This window comes from Macaca mulatta, chromosome 12 (genome assembly GCF_049350105.2).
Source record: "Macaca mulatta isolate MMU2019108-1 chromosome 12, T2T-MMU8v2.0, whole genome shotgun sequence".
In the NCBI taxonomy this organism is placed as follows: Eukaryota; Metazoa; Chordata; class Mammalia; order Primates; family Cercopithecidae; genus Macaca; species Macaca mulatta.
In genome coordinates, this window is record NC_133417.1 from 95,398,188 (window position 1) to 95,406,659 (window position 8,472).

Genomic DNA, 8,472 nt, shown 5'->3' on the forward strand with positions numbered 1-8,472 from the left:
GACCTCGGCTCACTGCAGCCTCTGCCTCCTGGGTTCAAGCGATTCTCGTGCCTCGGCCTCCTGAGTAGCTGGGATTACAGGTACACAGTAACAGGGCCGGCTAATTTTTATATTTTGTAGTAGAGATGGGGCTTCACTATGTTGGCCAGGCTGATGTTGAACCCCTCACTTCAGGTGATCCACCTGCCTCAACCACCCTAAGTGCTGGGATTACAGGCGTGAGTCACCATGCCAGGCCTAATATGTATACTTAAAAAATATATATTTTCTTTACGCATTTTTACCTAAAGATACCATCCATTTCTGTAGCTTCACCTATGAGTATATATTTGATCCCCAAATTTATAAAATAAAGGAAGGAAGACATAAATTGGAATAGGAAAAACCCCTAATCTCTCTTTTCAACTCCAAACCCACATTTCCAACTGCCCACTGGCCATTTCCACCTCCATGTCTTGCCAGTCCATGGAACACAACAGGTCACAAAGTAATCATCTTCCCTCTCCTCCTTCACCCTGGCCCCCAGTTAGACTCAAGTATTATGGTTTTCTGATCATAGGTGTCCCTTTTATATTCTTCCCTGAGGAAAAATTCTGAAGTTCTGTTCTCATGTAGGGGCTTTCTCCCTGCTCTCTCCCCATTTCCTGACTTCCAACATTTTTTCTTCATTTCAACTTCCACATCACCACTTTTGGCAAGACCTCTCCTTGCCTCTGACCCACGCTTGTACATTGCTACAGTCTGAATGTACGTGTCCCTCCAAAATTCGTATGTTGGAACTTAAACCCCGCAGTGACAATATTAAGAGGTAGTGTTTTTAAGAGGTTTTAAGGAGTTACGATAGCTCTGCCCTCATGAATGGGATTAGTGCCCTGCCCTCATGAATGGGATTAGTGCCCTCAGAAAAGGGGTCAAGGAGCCAGGTGTGGTGGCTGAAGCCTGTAATCCCAGCACTTTGGGAGGCCAAAGCAGGTGGATCATTTGAGGTCAAGAGTTCGAGACTAGCTTGGCCAACATGGTGAGACCCCATCTCTACTAAAAATACAAAAATCAGTCAGGTTTGGTGGCACGCACCTGTAATCCCAGCTATTCAGGGGGCTGAGGTAGGAGAATCGCTTGAACCCGGGAGGCAGAGGTTGCAGTGAGCCACGATCTCACCACTGCACTCCAGCCTAGGCGACAGAGCAAGACTCTATCTCAAAAAGAAAAGAAAAGAAAAGAAAAAAAAGTCAAGGGGTCAAGGAAACCAAGTAGGCCCTTTTTGCCTTTTTGCCCTTCTATCTTCCTCCATGTGAGGATGCAGCAACAAAGCATCATTTTGGAAGTGGAGCACCACCCTCACCAGACACCAAATCTACTGGTGCCTTGATCTTGAAATTCTCAAAACTGTGAGAAATAAATTTTCTTTTTTGCAAATTACCTGGTGTTAGGTATTTTGTTATAGCAGCAGAAACATACTAAGACACACCCACGCACAGACAGCAGGGCTTTGAGCATCGGCAGTCATTTAAGGAAGCCTGCATTAGGTGTTCTGCTGCCGTGGATGATATACGACTGTAGGTGGGGCACAACTCTCTGTGTTGCAGTCTCTTCATTAGTAAGATAGTCACAAGAGGCCCTTCCAATGCCAACACTGTATAACTGATTCTTAGGCCCTGACTTCCCTAATAACTCTGGTGACTTTCTGCTAGCTCCTAGTCTTTAGCTTGGCATTCAACACCTTCTTCCTGCTCGACCCCACCCCCCACAAAAAAAGGATTGAAAAGAATAACAGGTAAGCAGTGAAATTGCAGGCAGAGCGCCAAGCTCACGGCTCTACGTTCCTCTTTTCTCTGAGATCTGAAGCCCTTAGATGTTGGCTGTTGAAAGTCCCTAAACTCCAATTTCTGTCTCGCCAGGCCAGTGAGGCAGCTGCAAGCAGGAGTTCTCTTTCTCTAAGTCCCTCAATATGAATTTGCAAATGTCTTGGGCTAGGCAAAGGTTTTTTAAAGAAAATACTGAACACTAATCATAATGAAGAAACAGGAAAAAACCTTGATGATCATCAATAGAAGAATGGTGGAATGTCTAAATATAATGCTATATTATATAGCCAATAAGAAAGAGGAGTTAGATCTAGATGCATTGGGATGAAAAGATATACATGGTATACTGTGTTGCTAAGTGAAAACAGCAGTTTATAGAAGAGTGATCCAGTTTGTAAATTTAAAAAATATTTTTAAAATTCTAAGTATATACAACAAACTACTCATAGTAATTATGCCAAAGGGAGGGCCTACAAAAGTATCTTCATTTTCTCTACTGTGGTTGTTGTTTGTTTCCAATAAGCAAGGATTACTTTTATAACTAGGGAAAACAGTGATACAAAAGTTGATACAACATTTCATTTAGAAAAAAGTAACATTTGGGCTACAAGTTATATATATTCTCTGCAATGTAAACTTGATGAGAGTAGAGACCTTGTTTGTTTTACATGTGGCTGTGTTCCCAGCACTTAGAAAAGTGTAAATCACAAAGTAGATACTTGGTAAATATTAGTTGAATTAATAAGTGAATGAATGAATGAATGAATATGACTGGAATTATTTGATATGAATGTTAAGACACTGGAGAGAGTTTCCTATATCTAGTTATCTTCAAAGAAGTATTACGTGTGGTATTATGCAAGAATATTTTAAGGGGGATTACTTGAATACTGATATGTACCTTCCCCCAAATAAACATTCCTGGAATGTGCTTTATTTTATTTTTATTTATTTATTTATTTTTGAGATGGAGTCTCACCCTGTTGCCCCGGCTGGAGTGCAGTGGCACGATCTCAGCTCACTGCAACCTCTGCCTCCCTGGTTCAAGCAATTCTCCTGCCTCAGCCTCCCGAGTAGCTGGGATTACAGGCATTCATCACCACACCTGGCTAATTTTTTTGTATTTTTAGTAGAGACGGGGTTTCGCTATATTGGCCAGGCTGGTCTCAAACTTCTGACCTTGTGATCTGCCCGCTTCAGCCTCCCAAAGTGTGGAATTACAGGCGGGAGCCACCATGCCCGGCTTGGAATATGCTTTAAACACATTTGTTTATTTCTCTGCTGAAACTGCAATTTCCTTAATATCATGGCCTATTCTTTCTGTGCTCTGTATCACTCCATTTCAATAAGGACTGTATCAGAACTTTGAGTGCCTAATAATTAACTGAATACTTGCTCAATTATTGGTATTTCCTTACTTATTTATTATACAAATGATGCCTTGGGGCCAGGCACAGTGGCTCATGCCTGTAATCCCAGCATTTTGGGAAGCCGAGGCAGGAAGATTGCTTGAGCCCAGGAGTTCAAGACCAGTCTGGGCAACATAGGGAGTCCCCATCTCTACAAAAAATTAAAATAAAAAAATTAGCCAAGCGTGGTGGCATGCACCTGTGGTTGCAGCACTCAGGAGGCTGAGGTAAAGAAATCACCTGAGCCTGGGAAGTCGAGGCTATAGTTAGCAGTGGCTGTGATCATGCCATTGCACTCTAGGCTGGGTGACAGAGCAAGATCCTGTCTTGAAAAAATAAAAATAAAAATAATAGATTTTGAAAAAATATGTTAGTATTTAAGGATGGAAACTTTATTTCTATTTGATTTCAGTGACATTAAACTTAGTAGAGTGTCAACTTTCTTTTTTTTTCTTTCTTTTTTTTTTGAGACGGAGTCTCACGCTGTTGCCCAGGCTGGAGTGCAGTGGCGCGATCTCGGCTCACTGCAAGCTCCGCCTCCCGGGTTCCCGCCATTCTCCTGCCTCAGCCTCCTGAGTAGCTGGGACTACAGGCGCCCGCCACCGCGCCCGGCTAATTTTTTGTATTTTTAGTAGAGACGGGGTTTCACTGTGGTCTCGATCTCCTGACCTTGTGATCCGCCCGCCTCGGCCTCCCAAAGTGCTGGGATTACAGGCTTGAGCCACCGCGCCCGGCCGAGTGTCAACTTTCAATCAAGCTGAGTGAAGATGGAATTATGGTTCCTTTTACATTCTCTATGTGCTATATCATAATATTTTTAATATAGGATACACAGAAAAATGTTGCTATTACAGTCAAATTTTCAACAATAGCAACAACACAAAACTTATGTTTACCACTCGTGGCTTTTTGCTTTGAAGGGAAAATTTACTGCAAAATATTTTAAAACCAAGAAGATGAAAACACTTGATTTATACAGATTATAGGGAATAGTACAATTTTTAGCTAAAGAGACCATTCAGATAGCAATTCCCAGCTCATTTATTTTATATAACAGCCTCTCAAACCTAGAAAAGTTGAGTAATCTGTGCACAGTGAGGGGACTTAGTGCCCTCAGACTAATGGTTTCACCATGAACAGTTGGTATATTTTAAATAATAAATGCGATTTGGTTTTAAGCAATCAAAGCATTTTAAATTGTTTCAGCCTTTTATGTTGAGATATATTTTAAAATATCATGCAGTAAAAACATCAAATTTTATTTGCTATTTGTACAAGTCAGTGAGTATACAAATATGTTTCCTTATTGTTAACTTAAACCTGCAATTATTAAGATATTGTTTTACCTACACAGCTCCTCCTGAATTATATAAGTCTACTATCATATAGCAAAATATCCAGTTTGAAGAAGGATCACTTAAGTTTAAATTAACTCAGTAAATTCCCAGACAACCAAATGGTAAGATGAATCAAGCCACAGCTTACGGCATATAGAACATTGTTCTATGTGATTTCCTGAATGGAAAAGAAACCACTGTATTATGGTGAATCAACAGGAAATGGTGACACTCTGGATATCACAGCAATAGGTTCTCCAGCAAGAAATAATAATAAATACATTTTAGTTTATTGCTAATATAACACTTTGCGAGGGATACAGAACTAGAAAATGTCTAGAGAAAGTGACCAGATACTGAAGATTTTCTTGTTATTCCAAATGGTGTCATTTCCCCCCATCCTACACCTACAGTGTTTGCTTTAAAATAATATTTAGGAAATACTGAATTCCATATATTAATCTTGTGCCTTGCTATATTATAGAAATCTATTAATTTTAATAATTTTTCAGTTTGGTTGTCCTGAATGTTCTAGGTATACAATCAAATAGCACAAATAATTTTGTTTCTTCCTTCCCTACATGTATAATCCATATTTTATTTTCTTTGCATTGGCTAGAAGTTCTGGAAGAATGTGGAGGATGAGTTTAAGTAGGTACAGTTTTCTGACTCCTTAACATGCAACAATTATCCTTAGTAATGAGAGTTTGTCATGAAAAATAAACAGTAACTTTATCTAGCAAGGAAGGAAAAATTCCTAATCTGCTGTATGATATCTTGGGTCCTTTGGTAGCATTCAACATGTGGCACTCCTACTGGACAGAGGTTTTTTTTTTTAGAGTCAGCATCTTGCTGTGTCACCAGGCTGAAGTGCAATGGCATGATCATGGCTCACTGCAACTTCAAACCCCTGGGCTCAAGCAATCCTCCCACCTCAGCCTCCCAAGTCACTGGGACTACAGGTGTCAGCTTCCTCCCCTGGCATGGGTGGAGTTGTGCTTGGCTTATAAAAAAGATATGGTCCAGTTAGTAGTGACAAGGAGAAAATGGGATGATTTTACTCAAACAAAACATGAGTCAAGCCCCCTGCCAGCTGTACTGAATTACAATTGACATACCATAAACTGCACATAAAGTATACAATTTGATAGTTTTTCTCCTGAAACCATCACCACAATCAAGGTAAGGAACATATCTATGATGCTCTAAAATTTCCTTATGTTCTTTCGTAATTTTTCTCTTTCCCCTCCCTACTCTACCCCGAACTCCATTCCCGGGGAACTACTGATCTGTTTTCTGTTTCTAGCTTGCATTTTCTAGAGTTTTACAAATGGAATTATACCAGACTCTTTTTTGGAGTGTAGTGGTGTCTGGCTTCTTTCACTGATGATAACTATTTTTATATTCATCTGTGTGTGTTTGTATATTCATTACTGTACTCATCAGTAGTTTCTTTTTATTTCTGAGTAGTATTCCACTGTATGAATATACAATTTGCTTATCCATTCACATGTTGGTGGACATTTGGCTTGTTTGTAGTTTTTGGTTATTACAAATAAAGCTGCTATGTACATTCATATACATCTTCATGTGAACATATGCCTTCATTTCTCTTGGGGATATACCTGGGAGTAGACTAGCTGGGGTAGATTTATGATAAACTTTTCAAGAAACTGCCAAATTCTTTTCCAAAGTGGTAGAATCACCAGCTTGGTCTGAGGTTCCATTTGTTCCACATTCTCTTCATCGCTTGGTATGCTGCCTTTTATTTACCTATTTATTTATTCACCTATTCTACTTCATATGTACTGGTATCTCATTGTGGTTTTGACATGTGTTTCCCTAATGTAGGTTTCTCACCTTTATCACTATTGACATTTTGGACCAAACAAGTCTTTGTAGGGAGGGGCTGCCCTGTGCATTGTAGGAAGTTTAACAGCATCCCCAGCTTCTACTCACTACATGCTATTAGGCTGATGCAAAAGTAATTGCAGTTTTTGCCATTTAAAAGTACCCACTCCCCAGTTGTGACAATCAAAAATGTCTCCAGACACTGCCAAACGTATCTGGGGTGTAGGGGCAAAATTGTGCCCAGTTTAAAATACTGCTCTAATGATCACTGATAATGAACAACTTTTCATGTGCTTATTTGCCATCAATATGTTTTCTTTGGTGAAGTGTCTTTTTATTGCTAAGTAGTATTCTACTGTATGAATATACAATTTGCCTATCCATTCACATGTTGGTGGACATTTGGCTTGTTTCCAGTTTTTGGCTATTACAAATAAAGTTGCTATGTACAATCAGATACGTCTTCATGTGAATTTGAAAAATTTTTGTTCATTTTTAAACAAAATAATAAAATTTGTTGTTTGTCTTATTACTGTTGAGTTGTGAGAGTTCTTACATATTCTACATAAAAGTCATTTGTTGGATGTATGTTTAAAATTAATTTCTCCCTTTTTGTGCCTTGCCTTTTCATTTTTATAACACTATTTTGAAAAGCAAACATTTTTAATATTGATGAAGTCCAATGTATTGATTATTTTCTTTTCATAGTTATGTTTTTACATCCTATTTAAGAAAGCTTGATGAAGGTAACAAGTTTTCCCCTATGTTTTCTTCTGGGAATTTGATGGTTTCAGCTATTATATTTAGGTCTATAATTTTTTTGCACATTTTTTTTAGATAGGGGTCTTGCTATGTTGCCCAGGTTGGTCTCAAATTGCTGGGCTCAAGCAATCCTCCCAGCTTAGCCTCCCAAGTAGCTGGGATTACAAGCACATGTCACTGCCCCAGCCTTCAGTTAATTTTCATATATGGCATGAAGTAAAATTGAGCTTTACTTTTTAAATAAGAATATCCATTTGTCCCAGCACTTACGTTGAAAACATTATCTTTCTCTATTGAATTGCATTGGTAGATCTGTCGAAAATCAATTGATATATGTGTAAGTCTATATCTGGACTCCCTGTTCTATTCCATTGATCTCTCTGATTGTCTTTATACTAATATTACAGTATCTTGATTATTGTAGGTTATAATAAGTTTTGAATTTGGACAGTATATGTCCTCCAACTTTGACCTTTTTCAAAGTTTCTTTGAATATTGTAGAACATTTGAATTCCTTTTATCTTTTTTTTGTCAGGATCTCACTCTGTCACCAGGCTGGAGTGCAGTACAGCAATCATAGCTCACTGCAGCCTCAACTTCCCAGGTTCAAGCAATCTTCCTACCTCAGTTTCCAGAGTAGCTGGAACTACAGGTGCATGCTACCATGCCTAGCTAATTTTTAAATTTTTTGTGGAGACAGGGTCTTCCTGTGTTGCCCAGGCTGGTCTCAAACTCCTGGACTTCAGCAGTCCTTCTGCCTTGGCCTCCTACAGTGCTGGGATTACAAGTGTAAGCCACCACACCCAGCTGACCCTTTGAATTTCTATGTACATTTTAGCATCAGCTTGTCAGTCTCTACAAATAAGCTTGCTGGGATTTTCACCGGGATTATGTTTAATCTGTAAATTGGCAAATAAATGGTACACCTGTAATCCCAGTACTTTGGGAGGCCGAGGCGGGTGGATCATGAGGTCAGGAGTTCGAGACTAGCCTGGCCAATATGGTGAAACCCCGTCTCTACTAAAAATACAAAAATTAGCCAGACATGGTGGTATATGCCTGTAGTCCCAACTACTCAGGAGGCTGAGGCAGAAGAATCATTTGAACCTGGCAGGCGGAGGTTACAGTGAGCCAAGATTGCGCCACTGCACTCAAGCCTGGGTGACAGAGCAAGACTCCATCTCAAAAAAAAAAAAAAGGAAAAAAAAGAAAAGAAATGGCATTTTAAATAATATTTAGGCTTCTAATCTGGTAATATAATGAATCATTTCAATTTATTTAGGTTTTCTTTAATTTCTTTCAACTATA